At 40.0% G+C, this 19,310-nt stretch overlaps 1 protein-coding gene across 9 annotated transcripts in view; it reads right to left on the reverse strand.

Moving 5' to 3' along the window:
• Positions 1–19,310, reverse strand: part of PLPPR1 (phospholipid phosphatase related 1) — a 440,629-nt gene that overhangs the window by 57,264 nt on the left and 364,055 nt on the right. The window lies entirely within an intron of this gene.

The raw sequence follows: 19,310 nt of genomic DNA on the forward strand, positions 1-19,310 counted from the left end.
AGATGTAAATATGTGCTTTGGAAAGAGACAGAGAGATCTGTGGTCAAAAAAGAAAGTTATAGTTGTTTTGCTCTAAAAAATAAGGGATATTTTCATGGACCTACTGTTTCATGGTTTTAAAAGGATATTAGAGATATAATAGGTTGCTATTTAAATATTAAAATCACACTGATATCTCTTAAATAAAAAATTATTGAGATTTCCTGTTCGTTATTTAGAAGAATCCTTTTCTGATCATGAGCTTTTAAGTTACAGATCTATTTGGGGAACAAAGGCATTGGAAAATTATTTTATGACTCCAAATTAGAATGAAAGCATAAAGCTATCACTGAATTTTCTCCATGCCATGTAGAACAAATATTAAAAATTCCAACTGATAGAGAAAACTAAGGAGACAAGCTTCTTATGCTTACTTTAAAATCATTTTAAACAGAAGTACTTAAGATATCATTTTAATTTCCCTCCAGAAAGGAACATGATTCTTCTTTCTTCATATGCATCACTAAGTTACTCAGGAATTAGGCAAATGAGAAGAAAAGGACAAACATTCTTTTAAATAAACCAGTTTGTTTTTCTTTCTAATTAAAACAGGTAAATCTCAACATGGCAAGAGATTTAGATGTTCTCATTTTCCTTTAAAAATTACTGGGTAGGGATTTTCCTTATTTCCCTTAAAATTACTGAATAAGTTAAAGATAGCATCTTCCCCAGACACATCAGAAGATGCAGCATAAATGAACACAGACCCGAACCTCACTCAAACTCCCCGTGGCTGTCAGTTCACAGGCGCTCAGGCCTGCACCTGCTTCACTCTGGCTGCATCTAAATGAAGCCAATTATCCTAGTGAAAGCAATCAGGTGAGCATCTAGGGACATGTTGCTTACCAGGTGTTTCCCATTGTGGGAACGTTTTGCATTGATGGAAATGTTCTAAATCTGTACTCTCAACATGGTAGCCACTATCGATGTGTGGCTATCGTGCCCTTGTAATGTGGCTACAGCAACTGAAGGATGACATTTTAAATTTTATTTCAACTTAATTTATTTAAATTTAAATAGCCACACATGGCTAGTGGCTACATACTGGATGGTGCATGATGGCTTTGCATTAGCAGGGTGGTACCACGAACCATGCATAAATTTGAACCTTTTTAAAAATTATAAGACGTTCTAATACATAAGAGTATACATTGAAAAATATATCATCAGAATTTTACTCACTAGAGATTAATCATTATTAACATGTGGTGTGTATTTATTCTTAAGTCCACATGCTCCCCTTTGGCGGCCCAGGGTTTTACCGGTTCAGATCCCACATAGCACAACCAGAAAGACCTACAACTAGAATATACAACTATGTACTGGAGGCTTTGGGGAGAAGAAGAAGAAAAAGAAAATTGGCAACAGATGTTAGCTCAGGTGCCAATCTTAAAAAAAAAAAAAAAAATATATATATATATATATATATAAAGTAGAATCACACTATACATGCTGCTCCATAGCTTGCATTTCTCTTAATGTGTTTTGACCCTCTTTCTATCTTACTACATAGAAAACTTACAGTTACAGGAGCCAATATGCTCCCTTCTTTGCCAAGCAAGTCTCATTTTTGTCATTTCCAGCCAAGGAGTTCGGATTGACACAGGTGTGTTCAGGGACCAGAGGCACCTTCAGGGTTAGCATTTTGGGTGTATCAAGGGCCCTATCTCAGGTCAAAGAATAGAAGTAGGTAGAAACTTAAAAGAGGAAAGCTTTGCATGGCAGGCAGAGGAACATTTTAGTACACACTTTAGTACACACTCAAAAGGAAACTGAAGGGTTTTGAGTAGGGAAGCAATACCATCGAATCTGTCACTGAAGAGACCTTGCAGTAATCTGTATTGAATTGGAGCAGAGGCCCTGACAGAGAAATCAGAGCTGGTACCAAGGCTTGTTTAAAGGTCAGTTACCAAGTACTCAGAATCCCACTAACCCTGCTGTGCTATTGCATTTCCAGAGCAAGCTCACAAAATCCTATTTAGCTCGCTTGCTCACAATAGAGTAGAAGTAAATATTGTGTAATTTTAATTTTCAACTACTATTGTGAACATAAAGCAATTGATTTTTTAAACTTTTATTGATAAACTGCTATGTGCCAGGCATTAGGGAAATAGCAGTGCATAAGATGAAGTCTCTGTTCACATGGGGGAGGCTATAAAAGGAGATTTAGGGGCTGGGGAAAATAAGAAGCTTAATTTTGAACACTTACATTTTGAGATGTCTATTAAACATCCAAGTGAAATGTCAATGTGGCAGTCAGATACGTGAGTTGAGAGACATTTTGGGAGTCATCAGAGTATGTGATTGCCTAGTGAGTGAGCATAGAGAAAAGAGGAGTCCAGGAGATGAGACGGATGAGCAAAGGAGACTGAAGAAGGTGGTTGCAAGAATAGCATTGGAGAGAAAATAACAGTGAGCCAAGAACTACAATCTCCAAAGAATGGGGGAGGTGGGTCCAGGACTTGGTATTACAGCACCAAGGAGGCAGAGTGAGTGGTATTGACTCATGGCCTGAGTTTCCGAGCTGAGTGATTTCTAATGAGAGTAGGACAATAGTCTAGAAGAGGCAACAAGGAACAAAAACAACACCTACCCTGTCTCCAAGTCTAGTAGCACAAGGTGTGTAGGAAATAAAACACAGTCACTTCAGAGGGCTGTAGGGAAGCAATATAATTAAGAAAGCCAAGTGCACAGTAAGGAGGGGAAGGAACTGCTCAGACAAGGTTAAGAAGATAAGGACTTTACTGATAACAGACTTGTGAGTTTTGGAGTTTATAGGGCAGCAAGTTAGGGGTTGAGGAGGGTGGGAGATGAGATCAATTAGAGATGCATGGAGCTGTGGACCCCAGAGATGACCTGAAGTCCTTGTTTTCTAATTGTGGTTAATATAGACAGGGACAAAGGATATGACAGAATTAACCCCAATGTTCTCTGAGGCAGATTAGAGGGCTGTATTGAGAAGGGAGGAGGAGACAGAGAGAGCTCTTCTGTGTTGTGTTGTGAATTAAAAAAATAATAAGGCTTTGGGTGCTAACGTAGGAATGTGACCACTTAAAAAATGCTTTTATGGGGGGCTGGCCCCATGGCCGAGTGGTGAAGTTCACGCACTCTGCTGCAGGCGGTCCAGTGTTTTGTTGGTTCGAATACTGGGTGCGGACATGGCACTGCTCATCAAACCACGCTGAGGCAGCGTCCCACATGCCACAACTAGAAGGACCCACAATGAAGAATATACAACTGTGTACCAGGGGGGTTTGGGGATAAAAAGGAAAAAAATAAAAAATCTTTTTAAAAAATGCTTTTATGGTGAAATATGCTTCCTAAGTTGTGGCAGTTTAGCATTAGGCACCTCTAGGGAACATGGATCCAACCCTTTTCACAACAAATATGTGTGGAATGTCTGCTATTATACTAGGCTTGGAGAAGGATGGAGAGAAAGGAAAGCAGTCATCTCCAAGAAACAAAGTCCTCAGATGTGGCTGTGCCTCTTGTCTAGCAGGCAATAAGAGAACTGGCAGTTTAAAAAAACTTTTCTTGCTCTTTGGGATTCCAGGAGGTACATCTCCTCTGTCTCCAGAGCAGAAAGGACCAGTTGTCCACTTCTCCAAGCACTCCTATGTTGGATATTTGTGGCTCAGAAATGCCTGTACCATTTTATAACAAGCACCTAATAAACTATTAGAGAATGACACAAATATAGGATCAATATCTTCATTGTTCAAAGTGTGGAGGACCTAAACCCATCCCTCACACTCAACCAGGGTTCCTTTTCCTCTGTGTTTCTAAAGAAATGAAAAAATGCAAGAAAAAAATAATAGTTTGAAGTCAACAGAACTAGCAATGACAAAAACATGCCAAATATGCCATGCTCCTCCATCTGTAATTAGGACAGACGGCACCTGTAATTCTTGGGACTCTTTCCTGTTGAACCAAGTTAGGTCTTCAAATCATTTTCCATATGGTGTTCCAGACAGTCATTACCAACTGATTACAATTAGGGCACCCCTGATTACACAAGGAGTATCACCTTTTCAGATACATGAATGGGTCCTGAATTGGGGTAGAATACCACAACATTTTCAGTACCTGCTTGAAGGACTCCTGTGCTCCTTCAAAGTACTGCACGTTCCTGAGACAAGAAAACTCTTGTTCCAAAGTATCCTCTCCAGAGGAGAGGCACATAAGAGGCAATCTAGCATTGGGTATTGCTAGACATTTGCTCATCAATGGTTTATTTTAATTTTGGAGGAAGGCAGCAGCAAGGTCCCAATTCTGTCAGCTGATAGTGTGCCATATCACAGAGTTTGGCATGGAAATTGGTGTAATCACGGTGATTCTTCTAAACTCAGAGCATTGAACAGAACAAAGATTTTTCCCCCCTCTAATATTAGGTTAAGTTATCCCCAAACATATCTCATTAGGCAGAGGTTATTATACCCCCTAACAATCATAAGACCACTTTGTAATTTGAGTCTTCAGCTGGGAGAGGCTTTTTCCATGTTATCTTTGGAAGGAACGTCCAGTTATGTTAACCACATAAGCTCAGAGCTTGGAGCATTTGAACAGTTTCATTTAGAGAAGCAGACACTGAACGGATACAGCATTTTTGTTCTCATGTTCTCTCTAAATTGAACTAAGATAAGAACAGGCATTAAGCTACTTAGAGATCTGAATTAGAGGAACAATTATTCTAATATGCATGATAGGGGAAAGGCTCTCAGAGCCCATAATCTCCCAATTCTTAAGAAAAACTGTCAGTCTCTGGAAATCCATGCTTGACTGAAGGTTCTGAAAGTCATTGAAGCCTCCTTTTCTCATTTTTATCCTCTAGGATTGATTTTTGTTCCTTTTGAAAATGATTGTTCCATTTTAAAACCTTCTGAACACGGCACAATACATAATCTATATCATTTAGCACTCTAAATACTCTGCCATTATACTAGGGTCCTTATGACTGAGCATGCCTTGTCAATGGAAATTTATTCAATGAAATGTGAAATTACTTTAGAAGACAAATTTGGAGTATTTGATTTTAAGCCGGGCATGTTGAGCTGAAAACGTTCAGGAAGTTAGTTATATTCTTAAGTAGTTAATAATTGTTCAACACAGGGTACCTTTTCATTCTGGACTGCTGCCTCTGTCTTTTGACCTCTTGCAATGGATACCAGAAGGTAGGGAATCCAGTATGTGAAAGATCATTTCAATGGTGTCTTCACATTTCGTGACATCTTTGACGTCAGAACTGTGATAACCAGAGTGTGTAGTCAGGGTGCTGGTCCAAGCCCCATCAACTGACACCTTACACCTGGCATCATCATCTTCTTACAGTTTCCATAAGCAGATTCTGAAAACTGTGAGTATTGCTGTATGAACTAACCCAGGCTTAGCTTAACCCCTTCCTAGGCACAAGTTACTTTGTTTTCTATGAAGGAGGATAGGAACTCTATTCCCTGGGAATGAGGAAAAATATTTCTAGCTCGATATATTGAAGTGGAGATTATAGTCACTCAGCATGTTCAAAAACTGAGAGGTGTGGGAGGTAGACTAGCAATAATCATGCCACTTTAATTCCTAAAGCTATCCCAGTGAGTGCCCTGGGTCTGGAGGACACATTCTCCCACCTGGGAGCCTGTGAGAAATCAGTGCACTAGACTAAGAAGTCCCCAGGGATTATGAACACAGCACAGCTACTGTGTTCCCAGAGCTTCGTATGTGATAGGTGCTCCATGAGTGCCTTTTCAGTAAATGGATGAAAGCCAGAGATGAAGTGCAAGAACCAGACACCAGCCAGATGGGTGTTGACACACAAACCACTGCTCCTACAGCCCACGTTCTCTCAAGGGCCTCAAGACAACCATTAATAACAGGGAATGCTCTGTAAATTGCCATATAGTAAATCTAAACCCCTTAAGAAACTGAAAACTCATTTCCTCAAAAATCTCTCTTTAGGTTTCCTTCTGATGGCTGTAAAAGTCCTCTTCTCAGATGTTACAGATGAAGGACAGGTGGATGCAAGTACCCAGGCAGGTCACCTGGAAGTCTGAGAGGGGAGGAGTGAGAGGGAGCTAGAGTTGCCCTGGTGTTGCTGCTTCTTTTTTTCTCTCTCTCTCATTGGAGAATCTCCTCTGGAGGCCAGATTTATGAATCCAGTTATCTGAAGCATTTGGCTCTAAATGACATAATGTTGGGCTCTCCTCCCTTCTGGGAGCTGCCACCATGGCTTCAGGGAAGAGCCCTGAAGCATCTTGGAGAGTTCTTGTTGCTGCAGCAAAAGCTTCACTGGGCCCCTTTCAGCACAGCTACTGTGGTAATTAATGGCACTCAAGGCCCTAAGTCTTCTCCCCTCCCTGCGCCCATGCTCTCCATCTTGTAGTTCCTCTCACTGAAGAGCAGTGACTTACTTTGGCCAATGAGATGTGTGCAGATGTGGCTACAAGCAGAGGTGTCAAAAGCACGTGTGTGTTCCTGCTTGCTCTTGCACCTCTACCTTTGCCAGGAGAATGTGCCTGGGTTAGCCTGCCAGAGAGATGTATAAGATACATGGAAGAGAGCCAAGTCACTCTAGGTGACAGCCAACTAACCCACGATGTGTGAGCCCCAGGCATTAGCTAGTCATCTCTGAGATCTATGAATGAGCCCAGTCAAGACCAGGAGAACTGCCCAGGAAGGTCTAAACAGCCAACCCACAAACTCCTAAGCTAAAGAAATGCTCACTGTTACATATCACTGTTACAATCATGCTTTGGAGTGCATCACTATTGTGGCCATAGACACCAGACACAGCTACTTTCTTTTGCTGTTGAGGGGTAGTCTGTTCAGTGATTAAGGGACTGGACTCCAGAAGCCGGAGTTCAGGTTCAAGTCCTGCCTCTGTTACTCATTGACCTGGGGGAGTCACTTAACTCTTTATATCTCAGTTTCTTTACCTATGAAACGGAGACAATAGTATCTATCAACCGATAGCTGATGTGAAGACTAAATGAACTAATTACATATGAAGAGCTTAGAACAGTCTCTGGCATATAAGTAAGCACTATAAATGTGCTGCCGTCATTTGCTATTATGTTGATTTGTGTTGGCGGAAAGAGGGCCGAGGAATTTGATCCCACACATCCCCGTCTGCCCCTGTCCTAATCAGGGAACATCAGTGGGATTTTTGCAAGGATTTCTCTTTTACTTCCCAGGATGCTGCTGCTTTCTCTGGGGGGGGCAAGAGGTTTTTGAAGTTGGCCTCAGTGTCTTCTCTCTTCTTCAGAGTCAATGTGTACCGTATCTGTGGACAGTTATTGACATTTTCGTCATTTGAATGTCATTTTTCCCTAGATTTCAGTGTTTATGCAAACTTTTTCTTATTCTTATGTTGTCTGAAAAACTTTGAAAGGGATACAGGGGGCGCGAATAGGAGACTTGTGGTCAAGTAGCTATGTGACCCAGAGGTAAGATCATCTTTAGATTTAAAAAGTTAGAGTGGCATTAGTCCCAAAGGTAGGGAGTGATCAAAGAAGAGCAAAGTTGCTTTAAATGAGTTCAAATATGCTTTCCAAGAGAAATCACATCCAGGCCACTAAGAAACTTCCAAATGAGAGTTTTAAGGAGGAAGAAAGTTAGAAATTGGCAAACGTAGTTCCAAATTTCAAAAAGGGAAGTATACAGAATTAAAAGCATTACTAACAATGAAGAATAAATGTTACATTTATCTTAGGCATAATTATAGAATGAATGCTATAGGGCAACTTTCCTTGCTCTTAGAAGAGGGAGCACTGATCAAGCTGAGCCAGGATGAGTTCCTAAGTATGGATAGGGTCACGTCAGACTGATCTTATTTCATTCTTTATTGTAGTTACTAGATTGGCATAGCACAGAAATGGGTTATTTGTGGTCTATTTAGATTACATCCAGGAATTTGGCAAAAGGTGACCTTGAGAACCTGATGGACAAGATAGAATTATGGACTGGATGATAAGTATACTGAATATTGGATGAACTTAAAATGAGTTTATTAACGAATCAGTAGTAATGTTAATGGAGGAATCTAGGTGTGTGCATTCCTCTGTCTTTTGCAAATGAGTTATAAGTCAGCCTTATCATATCTGTGAATGATGTGAACTTTAAAGGGATAGTATACATACTGAAAGACAAAATCAGAATCCAGCAAGTTCTCTATAGTCTGGAATGAATGACTAAATTTAACTTAAAGACATTTCACAGAGGTAATAAACAGAAGCCCTAACAGTTGGATCTAAAATAATTGCTCAAATACCGGGTGGTGGTGATGAGAGGGGCATAAAAGTAATAGGACAGCAAAACTTAAAGACCAAGACCTAAGGGAACAAGCCTGTTCACTCTCAGCTGTTAACTAATTTGTCTTTCTTGGAAACGCTGCTCTCCATTATTTTTTCCTCTTTCTGAATCTTGAACTTCTCCATCTTCACTGCTTCCGAGCACATCTTAAACATTTAAAACAAACAAAAAATAAAACACTCCCTTGATTTTATTACTGCTGTTAGCTACTGCCCAATCTTTTGATTTTCCTGCCCTGCAAATCTACTCAGGGGTTAACTTCATGTGCTCTTCTCAAATTGGTCCCATTTAAGTCATCAATGACCTCCTAATGGAAAAATCCACTAAACACTTTTCAGTCCTAAACTTATCTGATGTCTCTGCAGCATTTGACATTCCCGGTCACTTTTTTTATTCTTGAATTTCTCTCTTCCCTTGGCTTCCTTTCTTTCATGGTTATTTTCCTGGTCTCAGAATTCCATCTGGAGACTCTTTCTTCAACTCTCCTCACGTGCACACCTCCTTCTACCATTAGCTTTGTTCTTTCTTCTCACTGTTTGTGCTGGGGGATTTCATGTATTCCCAGGGTTTCAACTGCCTTTTATATGTTGAAATCTTTATTTCTTACATAAACCCCTTTCTTGAGGTCTAGATTTTACTTTCTACTGAACTTCTCCAATGGCTTCAATTACCACCTATACTTTGATTATTCACAGATATACAATTCTGGCCCAGACCACTCTCTTGAAGTCCAGACTCATATTTCTAAATCTATACTCAACATCTTCCCTTAGATGTTTCTTAGGCATCTCATACTCAAGAATTTCCAAGTTGAACTGCAATGCCTCCTCCTTCCACTTCCTGAAACCCTCTTGCAGTATTTCCTTCTCTGAAAATCCACCACCCTCCATACACTTATTCAAGCCAGAAAATGAAGAGTCGTCCCTGATTATTCCTTCTTTCTTTCTTCTACTCCATATTTAGGCAGACTCAAAATCTGATTGATTCTATCTCCTTAATATCACACTGCCACAAAAGCACTTTTTTAAAAACAGAAGTCTATTGATTTCTTTTTTCTAGAGGATAAATATGCCAATTCCTTAGCATGCCACCCAGGATCCTATGAGCTTGGTCCTCCTTACCTTTCCAATCTCATCTCATAGCTCTTCCCTGCAAGTATCAACAGACTAATCATACATTTCTACTAAATGTAAGGCAACCTACATATGTCTTGCTAATACCTTTGTACCTATTCATATGTTTTTCCTTTTTCTTCAATTATTCTTTCTTCCATTTCTCTGCGGGATGAATTTCTTTAAATCGTAACTCCTTGTTTTCTCTAAGCAGCATTTGAAACTTTCTCTTCTCTATTCAGATAGAGCCTCATTTTCCTATTATAGTGCACACCACAGAGCAGCAATGAATTGTTTTGCATGACAACCACTAAACTGTGAGCTCCTAAAGTAAGTGACCTGGTTCTGCTTATCTTTAATAAGCTTAGCAGTTAGCTCCTTCAGGGTCTACCTCATATTCTGAGCTGTGGGCTTGCTCTTATCAGGAGGGGCCCCAACCAATGATGGGGCAAAGCAGAGGTAGCCAAGGCCATGTTCTTCTTGGACCATCCCAAGTCAATGGCTAAACAAGATGTGGTCTAAAGGCCTAGCCATTTCTGTCCAACTAGAGACTCCTTAAATGAGCAATGTTTGCTCTAAGTGCCCCACTGGGCTGGCAGAGACTTCTTCTGGTCTGCATCATGGGCTGATGCCTCCACCTACCCAACTCTTTTCATGTGTTACTCCCCACTGAACCTTTTGCACTCTTATTCCTTCTCAGTGTCTGCTTCCTAGAGAATACAACATATACAACTATATTGCATTATCTTAAGAAAATTATAACAGCAAAGAGCAACTTTTAGGACTTAGTGGCAGAACAAGCCTAGCTATACTCATGTTATATTGGCTCTTGGCTTAAGGTCATTGCTTGCTTTATTATTGTTTAAGTAAATCATGGCAATAGCCTTGGTTATTGGCTACTCAGACAGAAAAATTAAGACTGCAATTAAAGGAGGGGAGGAGAAGTTTACACAGAGAGCACCAGGAGTCTTGATTTTGCATCTGCCTGAAGAGAAGTGGTAGAACTCAGTGGAATGATAAGCATCTCACAAAGATCCAATTGGCCTTGTGAGGCATTTGCTGATTAAAAAACCTCAGTCCAAGTTCACTAATTTCTCAATCTTGTCACAAATCCTCATCTGACATTGCTTGCTTAAGAATATAGTCTGAGCAGGGAGGTCTAACAATTCCCAGGCAATTAGGAAGGAGCCCTAAGATTAGATCTTCTTGGAAACATTCAAATCACACCATTACAGAAACTGAATTTGTCTCCTGATTCCTTTACTGAATTCAAAGATGGCCATTTTTAAGTGTATTGTGGGAACCAAGAAGAGTGTACTCTGTGTGTGTGTGTGTGTGTGTGTGTGTGTGTGTGTGTGTGTGTATGAGAGAGAGACAGAGAGAAAGAGAAACAATTAGTGCATGATTTGAAAACAGGAATTTTATATCCTACTGACATTCTGTCCTAAGTCTTTGTCCCTTTGGTCTCACATTTATAGAAATATTTGCCTTTTCTCTGACAGTTGACATTATTCTTCCTGGGGAAGATAAGAATGCCAGGAGAAGGACATGATATTTCTGTTTAAATATTTGAAGAACTAAGAGGAATTAGATTTGTTATAGCAAAAGCTATTATAGCAGCCAAAGGGTAAAAACTGGCCCAATATTTGAAAGCTGAACAGAAAAAATCTTGCATGAACTTTTTGTCAGAATTGTCCAGCGATGCAATGTGTTGCTTTGATAGGTGTGTTCTCTATTGCAAGGAAAAACCAAGCAATTACTTAATGGAAACGACATTAGATGGGATTCAAGTAAAATCTGGAGGATTAGGTTTTAAAGTCTCATATGCCAGAAATTCTATAAATACTGAAGAAACAGGAAGACAAATATGAAAGTATTTTGAGGGACTTTTCCCATTAATTATAAATATAATGTAACAGGAATTACATTACCATAATCAAATGTTAGTTCTGGTTCTCATTTTGTCAGGTATAAAGCTCTGCTGATACCTTTAAAATTGTTTTTCTAATAAAGCCAGCCAAGCATGAAATAACTTCTAGCTGCTTTAGTAAAGACTAATAGAGGAAATTACACTAATGGGAGGCTAATAAAGCAGACTACGATGACCCTAGAAGCACGTCCTTTTCAGACAAGGCTGGTGAATATCGTGCCTGTGTGAAGGGTTTATGTTCTCATTTTCTAAGGGATTTTGGGAAATTTATCAGTAGGGGGCATTGGTGTTCTATCAGCAGGAGAACTTGACTCAGAGAGTAAGTGCTCTTGGTAATTCTGAGCACTTTAAAATGATCAACAAATCAAAGCAGATAGGCAACTATTTTTCTTAGAAAAATCTGCATAGAAATGTCATCTGTTCTAAATGAAACTTAAGGAAGTAAAAGTACACCATGTACATATTTGTTTTTTCCAAGATAAATGAAAGAAGCTGGAGGCTTTAAAAAATTTTTTTTGAGATAAAAAATATCGCAGCAGCTGCAAATTCAGCATTCCCAAGTCCTAGGAATTGAGAAGACAGCTGAATTTGCATCATGGTGAACCAGCATCACTAACGCTTACGGCTCCCAGCTAGCTGTAATGAGAGGGAAATTAAACAGTTCTCTCTGTGTTAGAAACCTCTCTAACAACAAGTATTGGTCTGTTTCTCTCTCGCTTTCCACTGGTACAGGCCAAGGCACACAATCCTGAAAGGAATTGGGGGAAAAAAGGAAAATATGTAGATTTGGAATGCACCGTATATGAGTTAAAAGCTGCCTTTCTTCCCTCAAAAGCACACATAAGCCCTGCAATGTGTCATGGACAGAAAGATTATTAAACACCAATAAAAATAAATGCAATTTTTTCCATATCTACCATGACATAAATGTGAGATGGCAGATATAATTACTTATGAAGTATACTTTATAAAAAATTTTTGTATTCCAGCTTTCTTGTCCTCTATCCTCAAAAATACTTTTAGCTTTATGTCTTAGAATTCTAGGACTTTAAATTTGAGATCTTAAGGAATAACACAAAGGAAGGATACATCAAAACACACATACATACACCTATAGATTTCTCTGATTCGGTTCCATTTGAAGCATGAGAAGACTGCCTAATTCCCACCCATCCTTAATGATCATCCAGATTTTTATCTTCATTCACTGAACACATATCCACGAAGCCCCTTCTAGGTAAGTGGCAGACATGAGCTAGGTACTGGTACTCCTCTATAAAATTCGCCTTGACCCCTGGGGCCATACTCTGAATTCCTGGAACGTGAGCTTCTAATTGGTTCTATTTTTCTCAACTTAATAGGCTCTTATAGTATTTCTCCCGAGTGCTGCCTACAGTAACAGGAAGGAAAATAGCACTACTCTATTTACAGCAAGTGAATCAACAGTGAGAAAAGTTCACTTAAAAAATAGTGTACACTTGGATGTTTCTCTAAAATATGGGTTTTATTATTGTGGTGACATAAATAAACCTTAACCTTCTCAGAGGCAAGAATTCCCTGAGTAATAAACTCAAGAAATTTTGACTTTTGTAGTGACATTTTCAAACCAGTTGAACAAATCTGGGAAAAAATTCTCCAGAATCATTTTTCAATTGCAAAGAATTTTGGTTAGACCAAAGCAATCAAAAGCATGATCAAGTAAGACATTTTTAAAAACAATGCGGAATCTCCCACAAGGTCTTTTTCAGAAGTACCTGGGAAAATGAAACTCTTGCAATGGGAGAAATTTGGCTAAATCTCTGTTTCATATATATATGGCTTAACCTTTTGGGGGGCAGAAAGAAACCAAAACTACCAAAAGAGGTTCAATTTATAGCCAGGAGACTGTAGGCTAAAGATGGCTCCCAAGCAAACCATTGCCCTCTTTCAACAAGTGTTCTTTATTAGGGCACCATTTTCTGCCCTTCTCCTAATGGCCATGACAGTGAAAGGATAGGACATCAGGGTTGTAGGGAGAGATGTAGTGAAAGCTTTCCTGAAGAAAAAGCTCTGGCCTTGGAGTTGGACAGTTCCATTCCCTGCTCTGCTGCTAACCAGCTGTGTGAACTAGGGAATGTGACTCAACCTCATGTAGCCTCAGTAAAATGGAGAAAACAATCCCTAATATAACAGAGGAAAAAACCCAATGCATGAAAAGCAACAGCTTCCTGCCAAGGAAAATTCTAGCCTTTAACAGCTAGGTCTCTTTCCTATTCGTCCTTTTCATTAAATAGATTCAGAATTAGTTAGAAGGCAGAGAGTATAGCAGAATTTACACTGAAAATTCAGAACAAAGAGTGACTAATTAAAAAAAGAAAACTCCTTAAAAAACATGCCTAAGAAAGAGTGGTGTTTTTGTTTTGTTTTGTTTTTGAATTACCAGCCTTTGTGTTTGGTGGTGCTGACTTTTAAGGGAGCTGGTAAATAGCACCCAATCTTACCCACCAAGTGTTTCGAATCAATTAAGAGAGAGAGAGAGAAGGTGTAAGAGAGATCAAGATAGTCCCTCACAGTCCCTTCTAGAAGCTGGGTTAGAGGATGTGGCTGAGATGGATCTCCCAATACTGAACCACAGAATTAGATGGACTGACTTAGTCATAGACAGTGCTAGAAGACCACAGGCCCTCCCCACACAGTAGGAACAGACTAGAACACATGTTTCCTGTGGTACCTGGCTCGCAAGAGGAAGGAAGGAGGAAGGAGCTTAGCCATGCATGCCCAGTTCTTCCAAATTTGCCAGTGATGAAACTTATTCCATCCCAGGGATGGGGGAACTGAAGGGGTGGAGAGAGGCCAGGGTTTGTACCCTCATTGATCTCTCTCCATACGGAAGGAAATACTAGGAGTGGGAAATGTGCTTCTGAGAGCATAAATCATATCAATTTATTCTTCTTCCATGGAATGAATTGGATTTTACAATAACGAAATTTATTATAAGTAACAGAACTCTGCATCCATATCCTTAATGTTTAAACAGAATACAATTCATCACCCTGATGAATACATTCTGGTTTTATTCTGGAAGAGCTTGACTTGAGACATGGTATGTCTGGATTTTCCTTTCCTTCATTAAACCTTTTACTGCATTTACTTTCCAGAGATGACTGGATGGTTTCCAGGGGAGGGGGGTGGAGAAGCAGGTAGACATCTGTAATGATCTCTGACAGTGTGACACGGAGCGCTGGTTTTTACAGCAGCAACCAAAATTACAGTAATTAGAGAAAATATCCACATCTTTATAAGCAGAGTGTTAACTGATTCAAAAGGGACTAATGAAAACGTACAAGAGGAAGTGTACTTTTGCCACTGAGTATTAAACATTAATTAAAGTCAGAAGGCAATAGTCAAATTGCCTCTCCACTTCAGTCACTTGGCAAGGCACAGAAACTGGAGAGGCTTTAGAATCTGCTGACTTTGCTGACCGTGACCCTCCAAATGGGTTCTCTAAATTTATGGTCAGTTTTGATGCTGGATGCTGCTGCCTGTTAAAGATTTTGGTAAGATCTTGTTGCACAAACTGGGAAATGAGAGCTTGCAAATGCACAGCATTTTAGATTTAGCCATCTTATTTTGAGAAAGTATTTTTAAATTCCCTTTTTATTATAAAGATAAGTAAAGGAAACCATATGTGAAATACAGTAAGATCACAATTACAAAGTAAAAGATGCATAGAAAATATAGAAAGGACGTACATCAAATTATTGGTGGTGAATTTCTTTGAATGACTGAACAATGCACGATTTTTTCTTCTTTTTCTTTTCTGCATTTTACATGCATTGCTTTTATAAGTGGAAAAAATGAAATAAGTTTTAACTTCTAAAGGTCTACATATTCTCAGGGAAGAGCTAATCAGTGTTTCCCCCAAACTGGCTATAAGGTACTTAGGAGAACTAGCTTTTGTTTCTGTTTCTAAGATCTTGGGGATGTGGCAAATTTGATGAACTGGGAAATAAACACAAATAACATATGAATCTTACACTGTACTTTTTTTTGACTGAATGATTACAGACACACTTTATTTTCCTTTCAATATAAAATTATGCTTAAGAATTAATGTATCATTGTGGCTTTGATCCAGTAACAAACAAGACAAACTTCTGGAAGCAGACCTAATCATTTTTTTCATTCTGAGTTAAGAACTGACTGATTTTGACAGCACAGGTCATGGAAATGGCCAATTTGGTCATACAAATCTCCTTGGGGGCTGCAGCTCAAAACACTTTATATTGATTCCTAGGTAAGTAATACAGTGACTTGCGGAGACGGATTTTTCCTCGTGCTTTGTATTTCAGCTCACGTATTTTGTATTTTATCCCCTGCAAATTTCCATTAACTTTCTGATGTCCCTCCCCAGCCAACTCACTGTCCCCAAAAGTTACTTGCTACCCTGTCCAGTCACCTTCTACGTCTCCACTGAATTGACTATTTTACTCTTTTAAATTATGACTTCCCAGTTCCTGTGTAGCATTTATGGTGAACTTAATTGGTTCTGCTTCTAAATAATCTCATCTCCCCCAATATATCAAATCCCCATGGTCCCACTGGAATCTACTGTCAACTTCAACCTCTGTCCAGCTTCTCTTCTTCTTTTGTGTTTAAATTCACTGACTAAATAGACGTTATTTACCCTTTCTACTTCTTTATTTTGTATCTTCTCCACCCCATTCCCTGACATGTTTTATATACTTATTCTTTCTTGACAGCATCATTTTTTTTAACACTGCACTTTTAAGTATGATATAGTCTCATCAAACCTCTGAGGGAAATATCACATCCACTTACAGATGAAGAAATGGAAATAACTAAGACCCAAATAAAGGATTTGAACCTAACCCCTTGCTTTCAAAACCCTGCATTTATATCACTGTACCCCTAATGTGAGTGCCTGGCGTGGGTTGGCATTTGTACCAGACCTCAGGCAGGCAGGCTCATGTTAGCCTGGAAGGGGCCCCTACAGTGGGTATGAGGGTAAGAGAATTTGCAACATGATTTTTCCACCATTTAGATTGGTTTTGCCTACATCCCCTAATAAGCTGTGAGCTCCTTGGTGGAGAACACATGCGGGCACATGCGCGCACGCACACTTCCTCCTAGCACAAAGTGCCCCAAACATACTAGACACTCCCCTTGAATTGACCTAAGTTGAAAGCAAAAACAACAACAGAATTAAAAATCTGGAAACCTCACACCTTCTAAATAACTTTGGGCTCTCCTGTTTTCGTTATGTCAAATGAAGAATGCATAGGTTTGGGGGGTTTTGTTTTGCTTTACTTTTTTTTAAAATTTCACAATGAAACTATGTGTGGCCTGAGCTGTTGACCCACAATTTGCTCTGAAACTCTTCTGAGGGAAAATGCTACAGGAAAGCCACAGCTCAAACTGCAGCAGTAGACAGATGTACTGATGGTCTCCTAGTGCCTGTGTTCCTGCTGGTTCCTGGGGATACACTGAAGAATACGGCGCAGATACTACACGTAATGAGCTCACAGTCTAGCAGAGGAGAGAGTCCTATACATGAATAATTACAATGCAGAGGGTCACATGCAATTACAGATGCATTTCCAAGAGACGGTAGAGCCCAGAGGAGGGTGAGTCTGGTCAGGAAAGACTTTACAGTGCAGACAAAGCCTGTACCACACCATAAACCTTTCCAGAACAAATCATTAGTCTTGAAGTTGGGCCTTTTTATACACTTAAAAAATGTTGCTAGGATTCCAGTTGTTGAGGCAAATTTAATACTCATGCTTTGATATAATTTTTAACACAAATGTAGCAGGTAAAAATCTTGCCTATAAACTAGGGTGTTAAAAAATCCCATTTCTTTGTTTTGTAAAGTCAATTTATATCTGAGTTTGAGCCACGATCACACTGAGCCACAGGAAATTTATTCTTTCATAACTATTGGAACTCTCCCACTGGATCTTACCAGCGCATCCAAGAGGCCCTCGGGCTGTTGATCTACACTGGGCAGCCCTGAAGCCCTCGGTATCCAGCTCACACAGTTCCTTCAAGTGCCAATGGCTCGGCTGCTTCTGTGCCACAGTTAGGGCACAGGTGTCTTTGCTAGGGCTTGGAGCCCCAGGGCTCAAGGTCCAGCCTCCTTGGGGGCCCCATGTGGTCATCACCTTTGAGGTCTTGTCACCTCACATAAGTTCTGCCACCCAGTAGGACATATGTCCCATTAATTGAAAGACCCACCTATTTTGTTCCTCTTTTCTAGCCTTGGGGAATATCCTCCTTCTCTCTCTCTCCTGGCCTTCAAAGACACCCCCTTTCTCCCCCTGGCCCTCCAGGTCTCCTAGCATAACCACTTTAAGGAGTATAAGCTTTGATAAAAGACATGAAAAGCCAGGACGTTGAAGTAGCTTCAGCTGTTCTTCCTGGCATATATCCCTGTGATTAAAAAAGCACACTGAGCCCCTGGCTACTTGCTTGGTGTTGAAATGGAACGGGGTGGGTGAGGGAAGAAATAAACACGTATGCACGCATGCACACATTAATATCCAGAATATTGTTCTGCCACATAAGCAACATGTTGTCCAGGAAATTCACCTTTAGGCAAAGCTACCACGACACCTGCCCAGAGTGCAAGTGGTTGAACCTCAGGACAGAGTAAATACAGGAACTGAGATTATAAAAGATGAAAAGAAGCCATGGGCTCTTTGGTCCTGTAGAAAGAACAGTGAACTGGGAGTCAGGAGACATGAGGTTGGGTCTTAGTTCTCTGATTAAATTTACTGCGACTCTGGACAAGTGGCTTTAATCTCTCTGTGCCTCAGTTTCCCCAGCTGCAAAATAAGTGGTATTGATGGATTGATCCTAAAGGCCTTCCAAGTCCCAAAATTTGTATCTGGTTTGGTGTAACAGGAGTAGATCTATTATTTTTTACAAAAGCATATCAATAATCACCAAATCATTGTCTCTCATATTTGGTACTTTCGAGTTATATTGTTTGGCTAGACAGGCACAGGGGACAATGGGGGAGTGATGCTAAGTGGGGGTGTATGAACCCTCCGAAGGCAAATGTAGCACAGAAGTAAGCATGGGGTGTGACAGGTAGTGTCAGAAGTATCTCACTCCCACTGACTGCTCTGGGCCTTTCTATTATTGCTCATTCCCAGCTATCTTCACTGCATACTTCTTCTTCATGTTCATCTGTACAGGCAAATTTTGCAATTGGAATGAGAAGTTCTGGAAATCTGGGAGTTTATGGGTGAATCCTTGTATGGTAGTGGTCTGGCTCTTACTCTGGGTGAGCTGTGTGGGACCAGAATGAGCCCATCAGCTTGCACAGCGAGGTGAGGCACGGCCCTTGTTAAATCTGTCTGTGGTGCCTTCTATTTTCAGGAAGCTGTGGTGTGAGCAATGACAATATTTCATTCCACAAATGGCCCGTAAGAAACATTAAAGATGTCGTGTGCTCTAAAAGAATTGGTTTAATGATTCTTTTCACTTAAGGAGGAATTACCGGTAAAATTCATTCCTCAGATGACTCCAAATGACAGATTCCTGAACAGGCACAAATTCAGGCCCAATATGCTAACATAGTCTTTACACCTGCCAATCTTCTACATGGTGTCTATAAGCGCCAACCCTAGGCCAGTTACAGGCACTTGGAAAGAGCACATTACATTTTCTCTCCCAAGTAAAACTGCCACCAGGATGCCTTCTTTAAAAGGAAGAACTAAAACATACTCCCTCAAACACTTAATGACAGAGGCCTGAACATCAGTAACTTTAGGTTCAATAAGAAGGGGGAAAAATCAATCACCAAAATGGAAACTTTTAATTATGTTCCCTATTATGAACTGAAATGAGTGTTCAAAATTCAATAGTGAATTGTATCTTTTTGGATACGGCCACGGAATCCTCACTATTTTCCTGGCAGA

This window comes from Equus asinus, chromosome 10 (genome assembly GCF_041296235.1).
Source record: "Equus asinus isolate D_3611 breed Donkey chromosome 10, EquAss-T2T_v2, whole genome shotgun sequence".
Classification (NCBI taxonomy): Eukaryota; Metazoa; Chordata; class Mammalia; order Perissodactyla; family Equidae; genus Equus; species Equus asinus.